The following is a 26,919-nucleotide window of genomic DNA, read 5'->3' as shown; positions in this document are numbered from 1 at the left end:
AACAGGGTAGCTATTCGGGTCTTCCCTCTGCAGCACTCGTGTGCCTGAGGACTCAAACCTGATCAGCACAGTGGTCCTTTTTCTCATGGAGCTCCCAGCCTAGCACAGGAGACAGATGAGGACCAGTCCATCAGCCCCATGGTGTACTCGTCCCACGCAGAGGCTCTGACACATATGTAATGACATCTCCCATGATGCCTGGTGCCCCCCAAATATTTGTGATATCACGATCCTTCTTCCTCTGTTTAAAAACGGTCATCAAGTTCATCATAGACATCTCAAAGTGCTGTTCTGTTGCACATTGCCACTGGATGCTGGGGTTGCTGCAGGAAAGCGAGGGCGAGGTAGACCACAGAACCTTTCAACTGGCTGGATCCACTGTGGAACTTGAGGTGGTGACCAGGGTCTGGAAAGGGACCAAGTCTCTAAGATCCAAGTGCACCAGCAAAGACATATATATTTGTGTGTGTGTGTGTGTGTGTGTATCTGAGTGGAAATCTAGATAAATTTCCTGGACTAGACCAAGAAACCTCCAAACTTTCTAGCTCCTGGGTGCAGTCGCTTCCTCCAGCGGCTCAGTGCATGAGGAAGCAGAGTGGCATTGTGTGGGAGGGAGGCCTGCATGGGGCCAGTCAAGACAGTAGCCTATCCACGCAGTTGGAGAAGGAAATGTCCCTGGTACAGCCTTCCCTCCAAGTAAGTTTTGAACAGTTCTTTGTCAAAACTGAAAAGGGCTTTAATTTAGAGAGTTAGAGCTGGAGGGACCTTGGAGATCACTGGGGCCCATGGTTTTCAAAGGGTGCTGCCATGAAGTTGTAGGACTCTGTGAAAGTTCAAATTCAAGTCAGGACTCAGTTTGAAAGCCAGAAATCTAGTCCAACCCACTCACCTTGTAGAAGATGAGTAAGTGTATTAGTTTCCTAGGGCTGCGTAACAAAGTACTGCAATCTGAGTAGCTTAACAGAAATTTACCCTCTCACAGTTCTGGAGGCTAGAAGTCCAAGGTCAAGGTGTCGGCAGGGTCGTGCTCCCTCTGAAGGCACTAGGGAAGGGTCTGTTCCAAGCCTCTCTCTCAGCTTCTGATAATTCCTTGCCTTATGGCAGAATGACTCCAATTATGAGGGATACAGCATTCTCCCAGGGTGCCCATCTATGTCCAAATGTCCCCTTTTCATAAAGACTTAGTCATATTGGATTAGAGGCCCATCCTACTCCAGGATGACCTCATCTTAACTAATTGTGTCTACAATGATCCTATTTGCAACAAAATCACATTCTCAGGTACTGGTGGTTAGGATGTTAGTATATGAATTTGAGGGGGGGACACAATTTAACCCATAACAATGAGCTAGAGGAACATGGACTTGGCTGGCCATGGTCCCCAAGCCTGGTCTGGGTGTCCTCATTCATCATCCAGAACTCTCTTCATTATTGCAAGCTGCCTCCCACTTGATGCTCAGATTAGACATGGGATTCCCACACACATGCTTCTCTTAGCCCCAGCGTAGGATCCTTTGTCGGTTTTGGGGTGCTCCTCACTCAACCTCATTTTATGAGCACCCAATCTCCCTTTTGGGGAACCCCTACTGGGTGGCACTTCCTTGGCAGGCGGTACTTGTTTCCGATTCTCCAGTGGGCGGGGGTGGACACTGCCTTAGACTCAGCCAGTTGGACCCCACTCTCCGGGGCTTGGTACTCTGAGTGAGTGACGGACGACCTGGAGGCTTCACTTGGGCTCCAGTGCTGCACCACCCTGTCCTGTAGGGCGGCCTCGCAGGGCCTCCTCCTGGGTCATCCTCTAGAACTCCCTGGCTTCCTACTTTTGTGAGTCCCTGATGTTCTTTTAGTTAAGTTCCATTTTTGCTTACCAGAGGCAGACGGAATCCATTTCCGTTACTTATGGAAGCAAGCTCTGATGGACACACCCACGGTGTCACTAAATGCACTTTAATTTTAGGATGTGCCAGGACACATCATGAGGCCCAAAAGATGACAAACTGCCACTATGTGGCTTTTTTTTTTTCCTGAGTGAGACCTCAGACCCGTTCTTTGCAGGGGTGACTGGCCCAACCAGGTTGGCGGGGGCGAGTAGGGTAGAGGAGCAACTTTGTATTCCGCAGCAGCCACGCTGCGTGTCCCTGGTGCCAGGAAACAGCTTCACCCCTGCACGTCACAGGGCCCAGTGATTCGATCTTGTTAAATTTGAGCCTAAACCAAACAGATAAGCGCTGTATCATCGCCACGAATTAATCCACATATGTTTATCTTCGCAAAGGTTTGCCGTGGTGTCATCGTGTCACTGTAAACAGGCTGCGGAGGTCACTCTTAACTAGTTTAATTTGTTTTCAGATATATATGTGTGTGTTGGGCGGCCGGACCTCCCCTAAACCAAATTATTTGGAAAAACAGCATTAAGGTGAGTGAAGTAATATACATGGCAAATCAAGATCTTGGGTTTTCTGTTTTTTTTTTTTTTTTTCCCTCCTTCAGGAATAAAAAAGACATGTAGGGGGTTTATTTTTGATTAAACGCCTTAGCCTTGCTTTGGTATTTATCTTCCTGTGGCAGCCCCTGATCTGGTCACAATGTGTAATTCCATTAGCATTATCTCTCAATTCATTTGAGAGGGGCTCCAGCCTGGACAGCCGACGTATAAAAGGCTACAATGTTCTAGAGGCTTATTTCTTATTTCTTCAGCAAGTTTATTCCTTTATCGGCAGCTCATTTAAAGGGAGCTAAAGGAGAGCCAGTCAAATCATTAAGAGAGAGTTTAACGTGGGTTTTTTAAAGGCAAACCCAAAAGCTTTTCAGAAAAATAAAAAGGTTAAATTAAATAAATGAACACTGGCCCACAGCAAGCATAACTGATGACAGAGGATAATATGTAAGGGTCTCAGATTTATGAAGGAGGTTTTATCTTTGTGCTTTTAATGAGAAAAGCGATTTTGATCGGATGTCAGGACTCCCGGGTGTTTCTAGCGGAGCCCTTAATTGACCCGGTGACCCTTTCTCTCCCTGCAGCCCACTCCCATCTTTGACTCTTGTCCACCCCAGAAGTAATGCTGGGAGGAAGAAGGAGATGATCTTTCTCAAGGGCCTTGAGGGCCTGCACAGAAAGACGAGGGCGGATGGAAGGCAGAGGTGGACAATTGTCACGTGTCCATGCTGATGGGAGGCAGGTGCCCAGGGGGAGAGGGACTGCGCAGGTAAATGCCCAGACCTGAGTTTTAACCCGCCCCTCCCAGAGGGACCTTTTCACCTCGTGGCTGGTGGGTCACCTTCCCAGCTGGCTGTGCTGTCTCCTTCCTCCTTATCCTTGTTCACCCCTTCATGGGAGTGTCTATCAGCCAAGCGACATCCAGAAGATGGATGGCAGGTGGAAAGAGGAGAAGATGCTGAGGGTCGGGGAAGCTCGTGATGCAGGCTCCTGGGAGCTGTGTGTACAGTGAGGCACCTGTAATCCTGTTTCCTGGGAACAGGATTTAAGGTGTCAAAAGAGTGCATGCTATGCAGCATTTTGAGAGTGAAGTTGGGCAGGAAGGTGACAGACGCCTGCCCTTGGCCTTCAAAATTGCAACACTAATACATTGGAAAGGGAGGCTGGGACAGCCTTTTTTGAGGGGCCAATAGCCCCTAGTCCTGTGCTAAGTACTTTATGTGCATTATGTTCTTTAAAAAGCACTACCACGCTTAAAGAAAAAAAATCTAGACCCTCATCAGTAAATTTTTTGAGCACTCCCAGCATACGTACGTGTATTTATTTACAAGTTATATACATACACTATTGTAGTAATGCATTATTTATATTATAATATGTGCCCAACTGTATATATTTTTAAAGGGTGAGAAAAATAAATGGAAACAGAAGTTACAATACTTTCTCCCTGCATTCCCACAGAGTCGTGGGCAGATGCTGGACGCTCACAGTCCACTCTGGCAATTTCCACTCCTCATGACCTGCTTGAAAGGTAGGATCTGTCACTTCCTTTGTGTGGATGAAGAACTGTGGCAGAGATTGTCTTAGTGATTTGCTCTGAGCTGGGATTGTGACCCCTGCCTTCTGATTCCACTCCAGTGCGCCCCTCCCTTCTCCCCTCCCACCCCTGCACTCGGGCCCTGTGTCCCTCTGCTCACCTTCCCTCCTTCTGTTCCCAGGGGCTCCATGTTGATCGCATCTGCAGGGGTGGCTCTTTGAATCTTGTTTAGTTCAAATCAAAGTTAGTGATCCCAATCCTCTCTTCCAAACACCCATTTCCCCAGCCTCCCGTGCAGCTCAGAGCCACCAGTTCTGGCCAATCTGACACGCGGGAGGGCTCTGAGCGGTTTCCCTCGCTGTTCCAGTGGGCATCCCCACCCCTCTGCTGTGCTCTCTTCGTGTTTTAAATATGGATGTGGAGGGCTGTGGTCCCCAACCCCTGGGCTGCAGACCGGTGCCAGTCTGTGGCCTGTTAGGAATGGGCCACACAGCAGGAGGTGAGCGGTGGGCTGACCAGCAAGTGAAGCTTCATCTGCATTTACAGCTGCTCCCCATTGCCTGCTTCACTGCATAAGCTCCGCCTCCTGTCGGATCAGGGGCAGCATTAGATTTTCATAGGAGCGCAAACCTTAATGTAAACTACGCATGCCAGGGATCTAGATTGTGTGCCTCCTTATGGGAATCTAATGCCTGGTGATCTGAGGTGGAGCTGAGGCGGTGATGCCAGTGCTGGGGAGCGGCTGCAAATACAGATTGTCATTGGCAGAGAGGTTTGCCTGCATGATAATGTAATATGCTTGAATCATCCCCAAACCATCCCTCCCACCTCTGTCTGTGAAAAAATTGTCTTCCACGAAACTGATCTCTGGTGCCAAAAGGGTTGGGGACAGCTGGTGGAGGGGACGCTTGGGGCTGAGGCCAGCCCTCCTGTGGCCACAAGGAAATAAGTCTAAGGGCAAAAAGGCAACTCAGTAGGGGCAAGACTCAGAAAAATCAGGGAGAGACTGGGTCCTTGGTAAGCTCGTTGAGTCTCCACCCTAACCCAGGGATCACCTACCCCCAGATATTAATAAATGTCTTACTACTTAAGCAGCTGGGTGGACATTTTGCTACTTGCGGACGAAAGCCTTCCTAACGGACATAGATTCTGTTTCCAATCAGCACCCTCCATCCTCAGTTCATTTCCTCAGCTTCCTTCTGCATCTCAGTTCTCAGCCTCACATTAACTTTTATAGAACCAGGCTTGGTCCCTATAGGACAGGAAGTCATAGGACCCAAAGCTCTTTTTAGAGCTATGGTTGATTTTCCTAACTCTTTACTGTTTTCTCTTTCCCAGTTGTGTTACTATGCGTGTGTTGTGTGTTTACAATGGCTTGCTTCATTTCTTTCCCGTGTGTACTTCTGCCCACTCTTTCGGAGTGCCCCAAACGTGCGTCTTTGGAACCGAGTGTTTTTCCTCCATCCATTCCTCTGTCCACTATTCTCTCACCTGGCTGGCTTCGTCCTGTCTTTCGAGTCTCAGCCCAGATGCTACCATCCCAGGGAAGTTGTTTCTAACCTGTGCACCTCTACTGTCCACAACACTGTTTTCATTTTCTTCATAAAAATTATCACTACCAGAAATTATCTTGTTAGTTCATTTAATGTGTTAATTCTCCCCTCCATCCAGAATGTATGTTGCACAAGACCAGGGACTTTGTCTGTTTTGAGTTCTACTTTACCCACAGCACCTAGAACAGTGCTTGGCACGTAGTAGGAGCTCAGAATATATTTATAGAACAAATGAATAAAAGAAAGAAAGGATGGATATGAGGTACTTGCTCATCTGAGTACTTGGTTTTGTTCCCCAAGGGAATATTTCAGTATTTACAAAAGGTGAAGCAATTAGAGCATCCTATGCAAGGTGCTAGCTACAGAACGTGCTACCATTAAATTTCTATAATTTAAAATCCTAACTTGGAAGAACATATTTTAACATGGTTATTATTTCTCATTGAGATGAGCCTGATTTTTAAAAATTTTGTAACAGAAGAGACACTATTAATAAAAAAAAGAATAGTTATAATTTGAATGTGGTGTTATGATCAGAATCAAGAAGAATCACATTCTGAATTGACACTCTCTTCCTTATGATTCCACACTACGGGGAGAATTCTTAAATCTTAGCATCAACAACATACTACTACACTTATTTGTTTACTGTTTTGTCTCCCACTCACCTGAAAGCCCCTAAGGGTAGTGACTATGGCTGAAACAGCTTTGATCTGCAGTGCAGTGACATATGGTAGCATTCCATAAATGTTATTTTGAATGGATGATTCTAAACATGATATGAATTACATAAAATATCCCATTGACATATTTTGCTCTACAATTAATTACAATGAAACTAAAAACAAAACAAAACAAATAAAACCTTTATATTCCCATGACAATCTGTGATAGCTGTTTTGGTATTTGGAAGATACTTTTATCATTATCATCATCCATCCCTTCCTTCCTTCCTCCCTTTTTTTTCTTTCTTTCCCATTCAAGATATGTTCTTTCTTCCTATAGTTTTTATGCCTGAATAAGCATGAAGAATCAGGAAAGGAAATTATGACCATGCCTGAAAGATGTTGATAAAGTCACTGGGGAGGAAAAGATGGGGTGCTTTAGTTTTATTTGCAGGAGAAGAAAATGACTAAGGTGTTGATAATACTGATCACCGTAGGGGAAGAAGCATAATTAAGAATGGCAAAGGGACGCTTAGACTGAAAACTTGGAACTCCTGAAGAAGAAGCGAACATATATTCCTTTACAGAGAGGTGCATTTAATGATGGAATAATTTCCCCCAGGGGAGAAATGAGAATGCCATTGTTCAGGGGAGGAAAGAGCAGTCATTACGTGTAGTTTGTTGAATGTCCACAGTGTAGTTAGGCATAGGACAACGTCATGTCCACCCCCAGCTTTCAGTCCATGGGATGAGATGACACAACATGACATCAAGCCCATTTCCTGAGACCTGTCTGTGATATTAAGATCTTTGGCCTGGATTTCAGGACCCTGTTAGCTGTAGAAAACTTCTGAGGCTAAAGGGGATAGGGATGGAGGAATGGAAAGGGAGAGACCACTTAGTAAAAAAGAAGACAAAAGGAATCCGGGTACCCAAAGAAGAAAGACTAGAGACTCTTGGGAATGTGAAATGGAAGGAAGGTTTGAACACTAAGGAGAAACAATGATGATTCTGAACCCTGGATTGTATGAGCATCCAGTAGGCAAATGGCAAATGGGTCCACACAGGCCAGCATGGGTTGGAGCATGTTGTATTTGATGGGTGAGGTGTACAGTATAGAGCAGAGAAGCAGGGTTTAATTTAGCACTGCCTACGCATTCTCTTCATTGCACTTCTGACCCTGTGTTCTGACTTCATCCTTGACTGCCCGCCTTAGTGATGGTCTCTGGTGGTGCTATGGTTCAAATATGGTTTGTTTGGCCCCACCAAGTCTCATGTTGAAATCTGATCCCCAGTGTCAGACCAGATGTGGGACCTGGTGGGAGGAGTATAGGTCATGGGGCAGATCCTTCATGAACGGCTTGGAGCTGTCTTTGCTCTAGGAGTTCCCATGAGGACTGGTTGTTCAAAAGAGCCTGGCACCTCCTCCTCTCTCTTGCTTCCCCTCCCACCCTGTGGTCTGCACACACTGGCTCTCCTTCATTTTTCTCCGTGAGTGGAAGCAGCCTGAGTCCCTCTCCAGAAGCAGATGGTGGCACCATGTTTTTTTACAGCTTGCAGAAGCATGAGCCAAATTAACCTCTTTTCTTTATAAATTACCCAGCCTCAGGTATTCCTTTATAGCAACACAGACAGAGTAAGACAGGCAGGCTATTGCTTACCTTCCCTGGATATCACCTCAAAATGTTCCCATTCAACTCAATAAACATCTACTGAGGCAATGCAAAGCCTGTGGCACTATGGGGCTACAACCACAAACACAAATCTCAGACACTTAGAGACATCAGACATCATTTAATCCAGTCCTAGTCTTCACCGGAACATCATCTAGTTCCTGCCTGAACACATGAAGTGACGAAGAATTCACTACCATCCAAGGAAATCTATTCTCTAGAGAGCTCTATTAGGAAGATATTCCTCATACAGAGACAAAATATCTCTACATAAGATGAATTTCATCCATTGATCCCACTTGCATGTCTTGAAGTTATACAGAACTAATGCAGCAACTCTTCCCTTTGATAGCCCTTCAGACATTTGAAGGGGTCATATTGTCTTGAGTCTTACTTTTGGGAAGCTTAACATCATCAGTTCCTTTGGTTGTTTCAAATATAATAAGATTTTAATTCCCTTTTGGGCTTGGCCACTCTCCCCTGAATGTGCTCAAATTTATCTTACAGTGTGGTGCCTTGATGTATACACACTCATCTAGGTATGGTCTACCTATCTCAGAGCACAGCAGGACCATCATTGCCTCCTTTGGGACACCGGTCTCTGTTAATAGAGTTTATGAGTCCATTGACTTTGGCAGCATTTCACTGTTGAAATTCATATTGAGCTTATTGTCAACTTTGGCGTATACATTTTTTTTTAAAAGCATGGTTACGCCTCTTTGATCCTGTATTTGCAAAGTTGTTTTCTATACCCACATTTGGACCTTGGTTGTATCCATATAACACTTCATTTTCTTAAAATTTCAAATTTTCTTAAAATTTGAAAATAGTTTCAGTATGCAGATATTAGGTCATTAAGTATGAAATGTCCGATTTCCTTAAGTACTAAGTTTGACAGTTGATGTCTCTGACATTTTCACTTTGACACATCTTGTTTATTTTTGTCATGAAGGTACTCCCGCAGTCTTTCAAACACATGGTTTTGGGCTTGTGATTGCCTTTCAAATTTTTTTTAGAGCAATTTTTGTGGAACCATAGATGAGTCAAAAAATTGTGTTATTTTCGAATATGAGTTCTGTAGTGGAACCAATGCTGCCCAGACAGCTTAAAATATCAGCAAAGTGTTTGGGAAGGATGTGGCTAATGAACTCATAGTTCATTAGAACTATGAGTTCTAATAGCCATTAGTTCTCATAGCCATTAGAACTCAATGGTTCCAAAAGTTCTGTTCTGTTGATTTTAACCTTGAAAATGAGCCATGTGGGCAACTTGACACCAAGGTGGATAATGATGAGTTGAAAGCTATAGTGGAAGTGAATCCATTTCAGCCCCCGCATGAATTAGCAGCAAGGTTTGATGTTACTATTCCAACAATATTGGACTATTTGAAACAAATCAACAAGGTAAAGAAGCTGGACAGATGGGTTCCACGTGAATTCAATGAGCCTCAGAAGGGAAATCATCTCGAAGCTTGCCTTTCTTTGCTGTTATGACATAAAGGCGAACCATTTCTACACGGAATTGTTACGTGTGAGGAAAAATGGATTCTTTTTGACAATTGTAAGTGTTTGGAATAATGTCGGGGTAAAGATTAAGTGCCAAAACACAGTCCAAAACCAAATAGTCATCCAAAAAGGGCGAATGGTGTCTGTTTGGTGGTCCAGTGCTGGTATTATCCACTACAACTTCATGAAACCTGGTCAGTCAAATACAGCAGATGTCTGCTGCAACCAACTGGGTGAAACTATGAGGATGCTTGCAATTAAGCAGCTGAGATTGGTTAATAGCGACAGGTCAATATTCTTGCAAGACAATACTGGACCACATGTCGCACAAACAACGCGGCTCAAACTGCAGAGGCTGGACTTGGAAATTCTCTGTCATCTACCGTATTCACCAGACCTTGCACCAGCTGAATAGCACTTTTTCCAGGCTTTGGACCACTTCTTGCAAGGAAAAATATTCAATTCTCAACAAGCTGTGGAAAACACCTATCATGATTTCATCACCACTGGCTCGCCAGGCTTCCCTGCTGGCATTAACAAGCTACTGTTAAGATGGCAAAACCGTGTCAATAGTTTAGGCACATAGTTTGATTATACCACTTCTTATTTGAGATATAATAAACTACACATTTGATTCGAAATCAGACATTTCATATTTAATGACCTAATAGTATATTCTATGTTGTTAGCTTTGATCATACACTTGTAGCCCAAATAAAACAGTCTTCTTGCTTCTGCCAAAAGAAAATCCACCACAACTTGATGATGCAACTGAAAGAAACACAAAGTTAACACCTTCAAAGCCTTGAAAAATTGTGAGATTCTTTACTGATGGTCTCTTGAAGAGGCACCAAAAGGAGGAATTACATCATACACCCTGGAAGACTTCTTAAAGCCCTCTGCCTGTGACTGGTGCTCAGTCTCCTGCCCTTCCTCTCCTGGGCAGCTCTCATTCTTCCTCTCTGGCTGCTGCTCCATACTTCTCCATGTTACCAAATCCTTCTTCTTTCTGGACAGCTCCACATATTTTCAAATTTAGATCCATTAAGCTTTCTTGCCTTTTTCACCCCTCAGCATGGCGCCCCAGTCAAAGACAAAATGCCCTATTAACACCAAAAATGTCCCATATTAAGCAAAAGTTTTTTTTTCTCCTTAGGAGGGAACAGGATTGCTAATACTTGCATTTAATATTTTTCTTCAACTGCAGGCATGGACAAATCTGATGACCATGTCTCCTCTATGTCTATCTAAGTCATTAGCAAATGTGTCGAATAGGATTAGTTTTGAGAACAGAGCTTTGACACATACCCTAAGAAAACCTTCCTTCATGTTGGCTTTGATGCATTAATGAACATCTTTGGGGTTTAACTGTTGAGTAAATTAATTCATCAGCTCACATTGCCCCATGTTCTACAAGGATTTTATTAAAGAGTCTATTAAATGCCTTGATGCAATTCAGATGTTCTCGCTTACATTTCCTTGATCTAAAATCCTCACTGCCTTGTTGAGTTAGGGAACAAGACCAAGCTAACAAAGTTTGTTCTTCATGGTTGCTGTGGACTGAATGTTTGCATCACCACCACCCCTGCCCAAATTCATTTGTTGAGACTCTAACCCCCAAGGAGGGGCCTTTGGGAAGTAGTTAGGTTTAGATGAGGTCACGAGGGTGGAGCTGCCACCCATGTTGGATTAATGTCCTTATAAAAAAAAAGAAGAGGGACTTGAGATCTCTCTCTGCTTGTAGGAACCAGGAAAAGCCATGTGAGGGCATATACAAGTAGAGGACCTTCACCAGGAACCCAACTACGCTGGCTCCCTGATCCGTAAGAAACCTCCAGAACCATAGAAATAAACATTTGTTTTTAAGCCACCCAGTGTGCTATTTCATTATAGCAACCCTAAACTGATTAGACAGTGGTTCGAGGCTTATTCGTAAGGATAGACCACATTGCTTTCTAAATAATCATATATTTACTCTTTACTGACCCAGTGCTCAATGTCAGGGTCATGCTCATTTGTTTGTATTTTTCAGAACTTACATTATTTTCCTTTTTTGCAAAAGTGGAATGACATTTGTCTGTCTCTAGTCTTTCTTTATCGCTCCCTACACAGTTCCTGATACAATTAACAACAATATGGTGCTTTCACCCATTAGTGTCTAAATGTTTCCTGGCATCATCATGCTTTTGCTCTGGACCATCTCTGGGTATCAGTTTCCATGAGTTTCCTGACCCCAGTGTAGAAGAATATTTCCTTTGACTTGATCTAAAATTGCTTGCTTTAGCATGAAAAGGATGTTCTGGATCATTCCTGGAATCTCCCTCTAATCAATTTGGTGCCAAGCAAGTCCTCAGGCCAAGTAGGATGCTGGCCGGTCTTTAGGAAATGAGAGATGAGGACTCATTCTCTGGGACACTCACCCCACCACGCCTGGGCAGACGGGCTGCTGTGTGACCTTCACGGCAGCCTGCAAAGGAGGAGCAACGTGGTGCGCAGAGTAGGAAACTAGAACAAAGGCACGCTCAAATACGATACAGATGGGGTGGAGGAGTCGTTGGCTGGATTTGAGAGGAGAGAGAGCAGGGGACTGACGGTGTGATAAAGATGCTTTTAGCAGCAGTATTTTTTTGTTGTTCATTTTTAACTAGCTTTTTAAAAATGGGGAATGTAGTACTTGCACATGGTAAAATGTCAAGAAGAACAAAGGATATACACTCAAACAAGAGAGGCACGTCACCTTGTCTCTTATTCTGAGGTTTCTGCTGTAAAATTTTTTCGTGCAACCTTCCAAAATGTTCTATGTATATACAAGCCTATATAGATGGCAAACATGCTATTGTGTATATTAAAAAATATGCAAATATGTATACATGAATACCCTGTTCTGCACTTTGTTGTTGCTTTTCAGAGCAGCATACGTGGATTTACTTCATTTTGTTTAACATCCGCACTGTGTTCTATTGTAGGGGTGTACCGCATTTTAACAGCAGTGCTTTGAGGGAATGGAAACAGAATGGTTGCCAAACCCAGGGTATTAGTCCTAAGTATGAGGTGGAGGGAGTTGACTGCAGGTGTGAGCAGACTTACATTTCGAGCTTCCTGGGTAACCTGAGATGAGTCACATCAACATCCCTTGCCTCAGTTTGCCTAGCAGCAAAAGAAAACACTTTCCCTTTTGATTTTGATCTCAGAAAATATGAGTCAAGGTTCTTACATACAGGATTTGGGAAAAACAGCAAATAGAAATAGTAGATATTAAGTGTTTTTATAACCTAGGGGTGGGCAGAAGGGAACTCTTACTGTGGCTATAACCACACTGAGCGGGGCTGATGCTATTGGTGTGCCTGACGGGTCCCCAGGAACGATCGGCCCAGTAGCTGGGCAGGCAGGCAGTGCTGACCCACCTTGCCTGGACCCACCATCAGCCTTGGCCCCGGGGCAGTGCTGGTAGGTGTTTAGCAACCAATTCTCCATCAAAAAATAAAAGTCCTGATGTGTGGTGTGTACTGATTCCCATGGCGCAAACACTTCCGCAGTGGCTGGTTTCCAGCTACCAGCATGGTGTCGCCGAATGCAGAGCCGGGGGAAGATGGCACAATTGGCTCTGCCCAATCCGCATGTGCTACCGCAAGCTGGTGTAGCCTCGGACTCCGAGGGGTGCCTGCCCCTCTGGACTCCACAAGGGCTGTCCTGAATCTGCAGAGCCGGCATCAGCAGGGATGCTTTAGAGGAAACCCTTAAAAGCAAAGGAAGGTGAATGAGTCCAGGCCGCAGGGTCCTAGAGAGAGAGTTAAAGTGCAAAGAGGTTGGCTTGAGCCCAGGCACGGTCCTGTCCCTGGAATCCCTGAGGCAATGGTCTGTTCTACCTGCTGCAGTCCAGGCGCCTGCATCTGTCGCTGTGTCTTCTTCTGCATGTCCCCCGCGTCCTAACCCTCGTGTGGCCCTGTTGACAACCCGTGGGCTCCACTGTGCTCTCCCGGAGCTGCCGAGGGCTGAGGAGAGAGGGTGATGCAGCAAATCCTCATGGGGAACGTGTAGAGGAAGAGCTTCCAGTCCCTTCCTGTTCCTGGCCTCTTTTTACTGCACCTTCTAGCAACAAGATGTGTCCTTGGGCCTCTGTCCTGCCCTGCCGTGCAGTGCGTGTTGGAATCAGGAGTAGGGAACAGTTTTTAGCACTGTGGGTCCTGGTGCTCTGCAGGTGTAAGTGCTCACACTCAAGTCCCACTCACTTGGACCTCCAAAAGGCTCTTTGTCACAGGCAGGTACCAGACAGCTCCTGAAAATGGACAGGACCCAGCACCACTTTCCGCCGCCCTGTTGGATGTCTCTGATCACTGCCACTCTGGAACTGACGACGGCCCACTTGCAGGGAGTGCTGGACTTCAGCATTCTGCATGCTGATGCTTCCCAGCCCCCTGGCTGGGTTTTCTCATTTCCGTGTAACACACTGACAAGTGCTAAGAGGCTGAACTCAGGAGCTCCGTAGGGAGTTCCTGGCAGGACATGTACTGGTGCCCCGTCCTGCCCAGCATGAGAATTTCATGCATCAAGCATGTTCCCCTTTTCCTTCGTATTCTAAAGGCAAGTGGGCTCGAACAATAAGAGCAAGAGATTAATGAGGCCAAGGTCAGGGGAATGATTTACTCTGTGCGAATTACTATTTAATATATTCGTCACCCATTGCTACAGAACGAGTCATCTCCAAATACCTGGCACAAATAGTATCTTCTCTCTGCTCCATGATGTCCGGGCTGCAGCTGGAACATTCTGAAGGCCGGAATCACCTGAACACCTGGCTGCAGCTTCGGGATCTGCTTCCAAGGAGGCTTACTCATGCGGCTGCTGAGTTGGGGCCGGTTTGTTGGTGGGTGGCCTCAGTTCCTTACCATGTGGCAGCTCTAAGTAATCCAGGAGACCGAGTTGGAGGCTGGAATGTCTTTTTTGATCTTGCCCGGGACTCACTGTTACTTCTGCAGTAATTTCTTGGCCACTGAGGACAGCTCTGAATCAGGGTGGGAGGGGACTGCATAAGGCACTAATACCTGTGAGTGAGGCTCACTGGGGACCATTCGGGGCTGGTACCACAGTTGATTAGGGCAGGTGATGCTCAGGATACCTGGCAACCAGCTCGTAATGTGTTACCAGGCAAGAGCCTTCAAGCTATCAGCACAAATCCATTTTCACTACAAGGAAAACAACTTGAGGCCTTTTTGCTATTTGTACCGCAGACACAGGGACCAAGAGACTCACTTAAGCCACTTGGCTAGTGAACTAGGCAGTGCCAAGAGGAAGGCCTCCTTGGGAGCTATGAGCTGCATCCCGTCCTGGGAATGCAGGCATGCTATGGGGCTGTGTGCCTCCCAGGACTGAACCTCAAGAAGGATCACATGGAAGTGTTTTTACTTTCTTGTAGCAATACAGGGATCTGGCCAGATTTGGGATGTCACTGTTTTTGGACAATGGAGTTAGGTCACACCCCCTCCCTCCCCTATCTCCCCTCACCCCACTGCATCCTCTTATTCCTGGTTTTGCAGTTGAAAAGACAAGTTTTTATTTTGTTAGCTGGAAGAGGAGGAAGAATTCTGGAGAGGGGGTAGTGGATGAGCGGGTCCAGGGAGGAAGGGGAGGAAGACGTGGGCCATGGGTGGCATGGGAGATGTTATAGGGCCCAGAGGAACAAGATCTGCAGTGCGTGTGTATGGAGGGGGGAGTCCTCCCACCTTGACATCAACCCCCAGAGTAGCCCGGGAAGCCACAACACAGCAGCAGAGCTTGCCACGTCCAGCAGGCTAGGGTTAGAGTGGGTGACACATTGTCAGCAGGAGAGGTGTCCTTAGGGCAGGTACCACAGTGCTGGTGATACACAGCTGTCCTTCCACCAAGTGGCTTATGGGCAGTAGCAGTCTATGAGGACACTCACAGAGAATGCCATGATCAGACCTGTTCCTAAGCACAGCCACCAGTGGGGGGCTCTGACTAATGGGAGGAGACAGGGAGGGGGTTGTCAGTGGAGGCCAGAGTCCTGTCTGAGCAGAAGAGGCTGGGAGTTGAGATTCAGATGTTAATATCTATAGGGAAGTGTGGGCCAGTCTGAGTCTACTAGGAATACCCAGCCGCACAGTTCAAGCTACAATTAGGCAGCATGGTGACATGGGGGCGTTCCTCCCCCACCCTCCTCTAAGGACAGTCACGTCTCTATTTTTCTGTTCTATGGCCCAGAGTCTCAAAAACAGAGCCTGTAGGTTACAGGCCTTCTTAACCCCTTAGAAAGAGGAAAGAGTAAGTTTGTTTGAATGCCCCGAGAACCTTGAGAGCTGCTGTTGATCCCTTGAAATGGCAGATATCAGGAAGGATGCATATTAAAGGCTTCTGGAGTGTGTGGTGGACATACTCTGGTGACACATCCAGAAGGCAAGGCCAGAGGGGCGCTGGGGTCTGCAGCCCTGGCCGCACCTCTGTGCTGCGGAAGCCTCCCCTGCCCTCCCGTTTTCTGCTGAGCTTTGGGATAATGTTGATATTTCTGCTCTCCTGCAGGTGGCGCCACAACGTAGGTTTTTAAGCTGCTGACTGCCTGTGGTTTCCATCCAGTGCATTGTACAAGATCCAGCCATGGGGGCAGCTCTTGGAGGAAAGAACATTTCTCTATAGCACCACCAGGCTCTGGTGATTTATTTAATGAGCAAATCTGGCTTTTATCAACTTAAATAGCAGCTCTGTTCCTAGGCTAATAAAATGGTGGTAGCTAAGTAAAGGAAAACTTAAGGATTTCTTCTCCTCTTTCCTATTAAATCTGGCCCTCTTATTCAGCCATGAGAGATGAGCCAATACTTTTCTTCCCCAATCCTGCAATAAACCACAACCCAAATCCCACAAACGGCCTCTTTAGAAAAGAGAACTCTATGGAGCAATATGCCTTTGAGCTTCTCCCTCTTGTGGCCCTGTGTCCAAGTGATGACCATCAGCACCAGGTTAGGGGTAGAGTGGGGCACACCTTGTCAGCAGGGGACAGCTCTCTGGCCCCTCACCAGGTGGCGGGAGGTGGGGGAAGCATGAGAGCCAGAGGACTTGGATGGACCTAATGCAGGAACAGGTTTAAACCATTATATGATGCTGCCTTTGCCAGAGTGTTTATTCACAGAGAGGGGCAAGACCTACCCTCATTGTATTGTTCCATTTGAAAAAAAGATATGCCTGTCTTGAAAGCAATACTAATTCCTTATGCGTGTGTTGCACTTACCTTAGAGTTTCCAAAGGCATTAATAGATGGTGTCTCCTTTGAATGTCATTGCAACTCTAAGGGGTAAATGTGGCAGGTGAGAGATGGAATCTCATTGAGAGGACGTGACCTGCTCCAAATTATAAAGCTGGTCAGTGGCAGAACCAGGAGTGGGTCGCAGGTCTTCTAACTTGCAACGCAGGGTTCTGGTCATCTCACCAATCCTGTTATCCAGATGCATGGAAGTCAGTACAATGGGCCATCATTACAGAAAAAAAACCAAGTCCCACACTGTCATTAATTTGATCCTTCCTGCTCTTCCTTACGATGATATTATAACTGCCCCCTTCAGTATGCCTTTCACCTTGTTACTTGATGGGAGGAAAGTGTGGAAAAGGCAGTTTGAGATATGGCCCCATTAACAACAGGAGAACCGGCTGGGCTCTCACCTGCCCACGGTTGGTCCAGCTTTCTGCTGTCCTTCTTCCTTGTCATTCGGCTCTGTTATTACTCTTCAGGCACCACATGGCATTCATTTCTCTGAATGAAAATAAATGACACCACACACTAGGCAGGAGATAAAGAATAATAAACACATTTTATTTGCCATCTCTGAAAAAAAAAAGGTCTTTGACTTCCTGTCCATCCATCAGGAAATGGGCCTGGAACTCACAGCCATATTCTCTCTCTCTCTCTCTCTCTCTCTCTCTCTCTCTCTCACACACACACACACACACACACACACACACACACACACACCAATGGGGAAAGAAGACAATCAGATTGTATTAAAAATACATGCTAGAATGACTGGCTGAGAATGGAGACAGAGATGTTTTCTCACCTCCCCCCTCCATTTCAGCATTTTTACGGCATACCCTGAAAGCTGAGTGGCAAACATACATTTGAAAGGATTCTCCCTGTGCTTTTATTGAACCATATTCCTTAAGTAACCCATTAGGGGTTTTCGTGGGGCTGTCTGGGCTGTCACCTCTGGGAATTGCCTGTGGTGGTCCTGTGTAGCACTTTTAGAGTACACACCTAGAAGCAGTGCCAGGACCAGGCGAGGCCAGCCTTCCTTCTGCAAATCTGAGGGTGAGGCTGCCTTCAATTTTCCATCCTGGGTACCTGGCTGGCCTCATGCTTGTCCTGGTCCTGCAGACAGAGACATTTGGCCCTGGGCTTCCTCCACCCTTCCTCCAAAATGCAGTGGCTTTGAGTGATTTTGTTATGTATTTCTCTGGACTTCTGAAACTAACCTGATATTGTGTGCTTTATCTAGAGTCTGGGATTCAGGGTTTCTGAGAAGAGGAGCCAGATCAATGTATTAACATAAGCTTAATAAGATAACTCCGTGCTGCTTTCTGGGCCATGCAACGCTCAGCAGAGACCCGGAGACTAAAAGGGCTCCAGGCTGTCTCCTGGAATATCCTTCAACCAAGGAATCAAACGTCAGCTCCTTGCTCTGGCTTGGTTTGTCTCCTCGTGGGTGAGAGCATGGTTTCAGCAGGGTCCTCTCTGGGTGGGCCCAGCCTCACCCACACATGCTGCCCACCTTGAGTCCTGTTATAAACTGTCATCTCAGCTCGTTTCAAAGTCTCCCCAGTTTACAACTTTGATTTCTCTGAAAATATAACCCCCATGGCAAGGTATAGGAATTTATGCTGTTGTCAACCATTTCTACCCAATAAGGTGTTTGGATGGGAGTGACAGTAACCGGCAGGAAGTTGCTGGTTGTGAGGACAGGGAAAGTTGAAGAAGGGACACGAGGGAGGATGTGGAGAACCATGGGCTCCTTTAGAGGGTCATCCCCTATGGCTGTCCATCAGAGGAGGGGCTTAGCAGACACTGCTGCTCCCGCCACTACCCTGGGACTGCGGTGGGAGTGGGATGAAGGAGGTGTGCACAGAGCTGCCTGAGTGCGGGAATCCCCTGGGTTTCTCTTGGTGGGTGGGCACGACCCCTGGGGATGTGCACAGAGGTCTCAGAGGTGGTGCTGCCCACGTCCCATCTCCACGCATTTCCTCCCTGCGGGATGGCTAGAAACCAGAGCGCATCGTGGTTTCTTTCTTTGGACTTCAGACACCACCCTGATGTTGGCATCGTCTGTTTTGGATGTAGTCTAGGATCTAGGGTTTCAGAGAAGAGAGCAGCGGGGTCAGCCTCTTAATATAAACATGACTGGATAAGTCAGGTTACCTAGCCAGCTCTGGGGCACTCAGCCATACCATCCGTGCTCTCTTGCCCAGGCCGCGGTTCTAGGTGTCCTCGGCCTTCTCTGGAGCCCCGTGGGGGTGCCTTGATGGGGTGCTGGAGCGGGGTTCTGATTAGCAATGGGTGTTTGCTTTGGCGTCAGTGTGCACTTGGGTCAGCTCTGAACACCCCAGGGTGCCTCCGACGGTCAGTGCCCACATCTGCACCTTCCTAGGCGGCTGAGTGTGCCTCACTCCGAGTGCGCGCTCGGTGCACCGGGTCACCACGTACGCGCCCCTCTCTGCCCCGCATCGCCACTGCCAGGATGGCTCCTTGCGGGCCGAGGGGACGAAGGGGGTGTCAGCAAAGGTCAGTGCTGGGGAGAGCCGGCGAGCCGGGCGGCGGCGGGTGCTAGCGTGTGGGGAGGCGCCCCCTGCCCCCTCTGCCGGCCACTCTCCCTCGGTCTAGATGTCAGCCGCGAGCTCCGAGCCAGCCTGAGCGAGCCAGAGAGGGAGCGGCGGCGGGCGGCGAGCGGCGGGGAGGGGAGGAGGCGAGGCGAGGGAGGGAGGAAGGGAAGCAGGGAGGGCGGGAGGGAGGAGAGGAGGACCCAGAGAGCGCCAGGCAGCTGGAGTTTTTGCAGCGCTTGGCCGGGCTTCAATGCACAGCAGCAGCGAGCCGCGGCGGCAGCAGGCAGCCCGGGAGCTCCGGCGGCGGCCGAGCCAGCGGCGGCCCCGCTCCCTGCCCCCTGCAAACTTTGCTAGCAGCCCGCCCGGGGGGCCGGGGGCGCGCCCGGGAGGCCCGGCTCGGCCCGCGGCCCCGCTCTCCGCCGCCGCAGCGCCAGCCGCCGCCGCCACCACCGCCGCAGCCCCGCGCCTCCCCGGGGAGCAGCCGGCGGCTCCCGCGGCCCCCCAGCCCCGGTCCCTGGGCACTGCCCGGCGAGTCCCCCGGCAGGGGCGGGGGCAGCAGCGGCGCGGCCGGCCGCGGGCTGCCGGGGGGCGGCCGCTGCTGCCCAGTGAGGCGCGCAGAGGCGCGGAGAGCGCTCCCCGGCGGGTCCCCCGCGCACTCGCCGCGCCCGGGCAGCGGCCCGACCCGGCGAGCATGGGCGGCGCGGAGTGACGCCGCCGTGCCCGCTTGGCATCAAGGACATTCAGCCCGCGGGGGTGGGGACGAAGGGGGGCAGCCCCGCGTCGCCACCGCAGCCCCCGAGAGCCGCCGCCGCTGCTTGGGCTCCAGGGCTGGCTGGAGGAAAGAGGTGCTTGGGATCGATCCACATTTTCCGACCTTTTTGTTGGACATTACGCCCACCTTGGACGCTGCAAGAGGAGCTGTCAAGCCCCGGAGGCTCTGAGCGGGCCCCCTCCGCTTTCCTTTGCTGCTCCCGGCTTCCCTGTGCCTCCGTGGAGTATTTGCGTTCGGGGCTGGGGCTGGAGGAGGCAGCCACACGCGCGCACACGCACACGTTCAGAGGAGGGCGAGAGGCAGCGGCACAGGCACCATCTGCAGTGTCAATGCGGCGCGCCCGCTGAAGGAGGGAAACGCGGCGCATCCAGGTAAGGAGCCGGCCGGCCGGGGCGCGGGGCCGGGCGGGCGGCGCGGGCGGCGCGGGCGGAGATGGCCGGGCCGGGCCGGGCTGGGAGTCCTCGGCTGCCCCGGAGCCAGCCCGCTGCACACACACACGCACACACACAAATACAATCGGGCACACACGGCGCTCGCGCACCTGCCCACGTCCCACCTGGACACCCGCGTGGGTGCAGCGGCCGGAGCAGGGATTTCCCGGGGTTCTTTCTTCTCTCACGCTCCGGGACTCAGACTTCTCTCCCCCAGGACTTTCCGGGGGGCTTCTGTGTATTCTTGGCTCTCCCTCCCGCCCTGGTAGGCTGAGGGAGCGATTTTTCAGTCCCCAGCCCCTGTCAGCCCTTGATGGTTTGTAAAACCGGAGAAGTCATGGGAGGACCCCGGAGACCCGCCCAGTGTGATCGCTGCTCCGTGGCCTTTGGGCACCCTGGGAATTTAATGCGAGACAGACCGACAGATATTCGGGCAGATATTCGGGGAGCGTGGTGGCCGAGCGCGGGGGAGGCGGCACAGAGGCGGATGGGGCTGCAGTTCTGCAGGGCGGTGCATGTGGAACAGACGCTGCGTTTCCCCAGTAAGAGGCGCCTTTCTGAAGCGTGGCGCTGCCTGCCCGGAATGCGCCGGGATTTCAGGCAGGAAGGGGCTCCAGCATCGCGGCGTGTGTGTTGCTTGTCTAGGGAGGGCATGAGGGTGAGATCCTCCTTAAAAAAGATGACCTTATTCGCATCCCTGGTCTCAGCTTAACAGCAAGCAGACAGCGCTTGGAGACACAGGACTTTATCTTGCTGTCACCTTCCTACCTGCCCTCCACACGTGGGGCTGTTTCCCTCTGTGCCTCCATGGTCTACACCTGTCACATGCCTTCACCGGTGTGCGTTGAGAAAAAGAACTAGCGGAGGGGGGAAGTGAGAGGGTGGTGGCCCTCCAAAAGAGGACGGTCCCCTCTCTCAGGACCACGCAGGCAGTGGCCCGCCCTGTGAGGAGGCAAGGCATTCTTGGGTCTGCCAGGGTTCCCCAGAGCTCAGCTGCTCCTGAGTGTCCTCACTGTCCGGAAGTCCCCGGCTCAAGGTGCTATTCCCTTAAAGCTTTTCCTTTCCTTTTCACCCTGGCTGGAGTTTCACAGGCTGCCTATGTTCAAACTTTTCCTGGAGGAAGTAGGAGTGGTTGGGGTTCCAAAAGGGCTTTTCTGTAATTCAGGTCTTCGGGTCTAAGAGCTACTCGTTTGGGGACCCCAGTCGTTGTAGGGAGAAGAATGTGAGATCCAAATGAAACATGATTTTGGAATTGATATGCATGTATAGCAAGCTCCTATATTGCTATAGCTGTCTCTTTGAGGTGGCTTTTGGACTAAAAATGGAATAAGCCTTTGCCCTGTGTACAAGATCATGCGTTCAGAGTGTCCCACAAACCCACCAGTGGAAAACATATTTTGGGAGCCTTCGGAACATGAGTGGAGAGGCACAAACATTCTTCCAAACAAGGAGGCCTGAGTGCCGGGCACAGTATTTGGGTTGTTTTTGTAAATCCTGAAGATGGGTGCGGAAATAAAGGGTCTTTCAGCACCCTCCCCTTTGCTATTTTCAAACTTTTTTCAGTTCCTGCAAAGGTCTCTGACTAGGCTGGGGAGAGGAGCAGACGCCCCGGGAGGGAGATTGTATTCCGATGTGTGCTGTGCGAGCTGCCCTTTGATTGATTGAAAGGGGTAGTCAGAATAAAGCAAATCTCTCACAATGGGGAGAACTCAGTAGGGGGAAGAAACATTGTTTTCTTTTTAAGAATGGTGAGTGCATGTATACACTTACCCAGACATGAGCGCGTGTGCACACACACATACACGTGTGTGCACATTCTTAGAGTCTGGCTGAATGTGGTCCGCTTGTCCAACCATGTGTGACAATGGGGTCCACCTTGGTCTTCTGGGCTGGAAGAACCGGGACATTTCCACACTCATGCCCTTCGAGGGCACGGACAGACAGGGAGGTTCCGCCTATGCATCCAGCAGCACATGGTTTGCGACAGAAATAGTGAGTGCCTCCCAGGCAAACATTCCCTCCTGGGACCTTGAAGAGGCAAAAGGTTGGGGTACTGATCTTCCTGAAATGTCTGCATTTTTCCGGTGCACCTCTGCTCCTTTCTATGCTTCCCTCCCTCCTCTCTTTCCTTTCTCATGCATTCGCAGCCTCAGGGTTTGTCATTTTAATGCAAAGCCAACAGTCCTTATGCTGATTATCAGCTAAACCTCCCTGCACTTTCTGCACTTAGCATTAGGTACCAATCTGGTTTCTAGAACTAGCCGGGCATTAATTAACAAATGCGTAAAGCTGAGTGTACATCATCTGTTTTCCTGGCTCCCTTGCCCAGCCCTGGAGCATGCCATGCTGTCATTCTCCCTCTCTACGCTCTTCCGTGGCTTTCCTGGTGTCTTCCTCTCCGGGAAGGGACTCGCACTAGAAAACCCTCGGCCATGAATGCTTTTTCTCGCCAGCCCCTCACTGCCTGCTAGACTGTGCTCCAGGCGGCTCTCCTGTGAGCACTAGGCGTGGGTCGCCACACGCTGTCCCTTCTTGCCCAATCATGTACTTCCCGGGCTCTCCTTGGTCCTTCCAGGACTCCATCCTGGATGCCCACCGAGGCTCTGCGAACATTTCCGGAGGACTCAGAGGCAGTCAACTTGTTTCCTTTCTCCTTCTTCGTGCCTCTCCCTGGCCTGTGCTGCTGCGCCCTGCAGACTGGGAGACCTGCAGAGCAGAGTCTGCCTACACTTGGCCTCTGGAGCCTTTTTATCACCATGAGGGCTGCTGGGAATTCCGTGGGGGCTTTCCGGGCAGGAGGCAGCAGTTCTGAGGTGGGGTGGGGGCCAAGGGGGCTGGGCTTTAACTGCTTTGGGCTCACAGCTATAGCCACCGAGCTTTGATGCAAAGAAATCACAGCAAATCTCTCTCCTCCTAGCCAGCTAGGGGGCATTTCTTAGCTGCGTCTCCCCGTCCTCACCTAGAGAAGGCACACGCACACAATGCACATCGGAGACCTGTTGCAGTGGCTCTGTGATGGGCCATGATGGGGCGGCAGCAGAACAGAAAACACGACCATGATCTTGGCTGTGATTAGTCTGTGCAACAGATGCGCCAGCCTCTCCTCTTTTCTTATTTGTGTCCGGTGCTACCTAACGTGAAATGGTTCGGACCCTGGGCTGTTGCACAGGTTCATTTCCGTCCCTGGACACCTTCCTCCTCTTCCTCCTCCCCTTTCCCCTCCCCCGCTTGCTAATTTACCTCTTGGCTTTGTACACACATCCGCCAGCCCATTTGCCCTCAAATCTGCGGCACTCCAAGAAATCAATACAACATGAATTTAACGACAGCTGGATGATTAAGTGTTATTTATATTTAAGAGCGTCATTTTAAAAAGACATCGTGCTAATAAATCAAACGGCTGTTTGGGAGATGCACATGATTAGGGTAATTGCCCTAAAGGCTCTATTGAGCCATGCTGGGTCCACATAGAGCTGTGGACACTGTCTCTTTAAAAGCTGCCAGCCTCATCCGCCCTGCCCTGAACTCCTGATCCCCTCTCACTGTCCCGACTTTCCTTTCCTTCTGCAGTCTGTCCCTGCTGCCCAGGCTGTAGCATTTGAGTTGTGGCAGGAAGGTGGAGCCAGCAGAGAGACTGAAGGGGGCTCTGCTGCTAAGTGGTAGGAGATGGATCTTAAAAGGAAAGGCAGGCGGGGGCCTGCTTCCCTGCTTGGTAGAAAGCAGCTGGGAGGAAAAGCTTCCTGAGTCCCCGTGTGAGTCTGTCCTGTGGGCATGTGGCACCAGCCCCCAAGGGAAGAGGCTGTGAGGACATTAGTACTGGTTTCGGTCCTCGTGAAACAATGGAAGGGAGAACAGTAAGAAGGAGTGATGAGGTTGGTGGCCAGTATTTATTGAGTACTCACTTGGGTTAGGCACCATTTATGTAGTTGCCCAGGTTGGCCCACTTACTCCTCATAGCAAGCGGGAGAGACAGTTGCTATTCCTATCCTCTCTCCTCCTTGAGGACACTGAGAAGCGGGAGGTTAAGGGCCGCGTCCCAGATCCCACAGCCGCTAAGTGATGGCGCCAAGTCTCAACCCGAGCAATCTGACTCACTCCTGTCTCCTTAGAATATAGGCACTCGGCATACTGCTGGCCCCTTGGGGGGTTTGTGGGTGCGAGTGCTTGGGGGAGGTTTGGACTACCTGGCCCTGGTCTCTCCCTTGGACTACCTCTGTGACTCCAGGCAAATTTATTTATTCATTGAGTCTGGACATTCCCATTCATCACGTCTTATCCTTGGCTGTTGGCGTGGATCATTCTAGCAGAGTGCTCAGTTCCTTAGGGTGACTGTTACCACAATTGGCAACTCCCATTTCCTCCTGGGAAAAACTAAGGAGGCGTGAACGAGTGAATGAGTGAATAAGTGAAGCCCCCATCTCTGCTTTTGATTCTGTGAGGCTCCAAGTCTGGTAGGAGTCTAATTCTCCCTGGTGACTGCTACAAACTGCTGGCATTGCAGAAACAATACTTTCTCGTTTAATCCTCAGAGTACCTGTGCAAGGCAGGTGTTGTTTATTCCCATTTTGCTGGCATAGAAACTGAGCCTGAGGACAGAGTTTAAGTGAGATGTCCAAGGCTCCAGGTTGCTAAGAGATGGATCTTCTTGGGTGAGGATTCTCACCACCACACTGCTTACAGTAGAAGCCCGACATTGTTCCCTCATTCATTCATTAGCCCCAGAGTTCCACATTTGGGGATCCAGGGGCAGGGGACAAATCTCTGCCTGTGGATGTCGAGCCATGCAGGGTGCCTGGACTCTGCGGTGGTTGGAGCAGAAACTCGTTGCAAGTTGGTACCGATGGACCACATGGAGGGATGGTTGTCCTGTAGCACTTAGTAGAGCAATGGTAGGTCCCCGTGCACGTGGAGAAAATAATTCGCACTTGAGAAGGCACAGGGTGAGGGGAGGTGTCAGGAATCCCAGCCCAGTGCTGAGAGGGCAGGAAGGCCTGGGGAAGCCTGTTGTTTATTTGTGAGGTGAGTGAAGTTTCTGCCAAGCGTGAGGTGGCTAGAAGGGGTGCACGTGGGATTTCGTCGCCTCCCCTCTGGGCGACTGTAGGCGTGGCTGCTAGGGCGGGAGGCAGAGTCCTGTGCGGACTTAAACCCACAGGTGCTGTGAGGGCTGTCCTCTGGGTGCCTTCTGAGCTCGGCTCTCCCCCGCCCCCTCCACGGTACCTTCTCCATGACTCGGGATTCGCCACAGCAAATTGGATTTTGGGATGTTTTGTCACTCCAACACAAAACAGATCGCTAGCTAAGAGGATGTCGTCCCCGCAGTCGATGCGCGGAACGCAGTCAGCCTCGCTGAATCAATTCCCCAGGTCTGACAGGGAAGAGTATTTGCATTGTGAAGTGTGGGGAGAGAGGCGGTGGAGGAAGAGGTCGCTGGAAATTTAGGAAAGAAAAACTACAGCAGTTCAAAGGCTTGCCTGGTCTTCGCTGGAGATCAGTTTCTTATCTGCCATACTCTTTGAACTCTTCTCACGGGAGCCCAGCTGGGGTCCCCTTTCGGTAGCCTGGAGTCTAGAACTGGAAGGCGAGCCACTCATTCCTTGGCTTTGGCCCAGAGGTCAAGAGGAGAGACAGTAAGCAAAGCAAGGCTGGCAGATCGTTCCTCCTCTCGTGGAGGGAGTAGAGAGTGAGCGGAGGACACGCTGGGGCAGTAGGCATCGAGACGTACAGCCCACGTGGAATGTCAGCTAACATGGCGGAGACATTTGGAGTTCATTTTCTTCCGCCCCATCTCAGACCTGCCTCCTGAAGGTAACACCTAAAACAGAGCAGAATTTCCCAAAGTGTATTCTGTGGGGCAGTGAACAGGTATTTATTACACACAAACAAGTTTCCACGGTCAAGTAAATTTGAGAACCCATGGGTATAAAGCAAAGCTAAAGATGTTCCTTGCTGCAGGACTTCTCAGAGCCTTTATACATCAACATGGATTGTGAAACCACAAAAGTAGATATACTATGTAGTGGAATCCACTTAGAAACACTGGAGTAGACAATCACTTTCTATATCTACTCTCAGCTGTGAACCAAGGGGTGGATTCCACAATGAAAATTTCACATTATACAAACAAAATCCTGGGTTCTGGTGATTGTGTAAGCGCTGGGTCCTCCAGCAGAACCGTGCCAGGTGGGCAGACAGTCCACCTCCTGCCTCAACGTTGGCTCTGCCATCTCCTCAGCCTATCCCGACCTTCGTCCTTCCAAGGCAGGGAGAGCTTCTCAGGCATATGTGCATTTTCTCAGGTTTCTAGACTGTTCCGATATGTTCCCTTGCTTAAAACCCACTGGTGTTGTGGATGAAGCCCAGCTCTGGCTACAGATAGATGCAGATAATTCCAGCTCTGTCACTTACCAGCTCAGAGGCTTGGGAAAGATCATCTGATGCTTAGTATTACCACTTACGGAATGAGGAGTCTGGTCTTGGTCAGCGATTTAAAAATATTTTAATATGTGTGCAGTGAAAGTCTTTATTCAGAT

At 49.5% G+C, this 26,919-nt stretch overlaps 1 protein-coding gene across 1 annotated transcript in view; it reads left to right on the top strand.

The window, feature by feature from the left end:
• The first annotated feature begins 19,868 nt into the window (after positions 1–19,868).
• PLXNA4 (plexin A4) overlaps positions 19,869–26,919 on the top strand; it is a 424,461-nt gene continuing 417,410 nt past the window's right edge. Inside the window, exon 1 of the mRNA XM_012739739.3 lies at positions 19,869–20,329. The gene's annotated coding sequence lies outside the window, so the exon portion shown is untranslated. The remainder of the gene's footprint in view (positions 20,330–26,919) is intronic.

Source organism: Microcebus murinus, chromosome 9, assembly GCF_040939455.1.
Source record: "Microcebus murinus isolate Inina chromosome 9, M.murinus_Inina_mat1.0, whole genome shotgun sequence".
In the NCBI taxonomy this organism is placed as follows: Eukaryota; Metazoa; Chordata; class Mammalia; order Primates; family Cheirogaleidae; genus Microcebus; species Microcebus murinus.
Note: the sequence above shows the minus strand (reverse complement) of the source record. Positions and strands in the feature narration are given on the sequence as shown.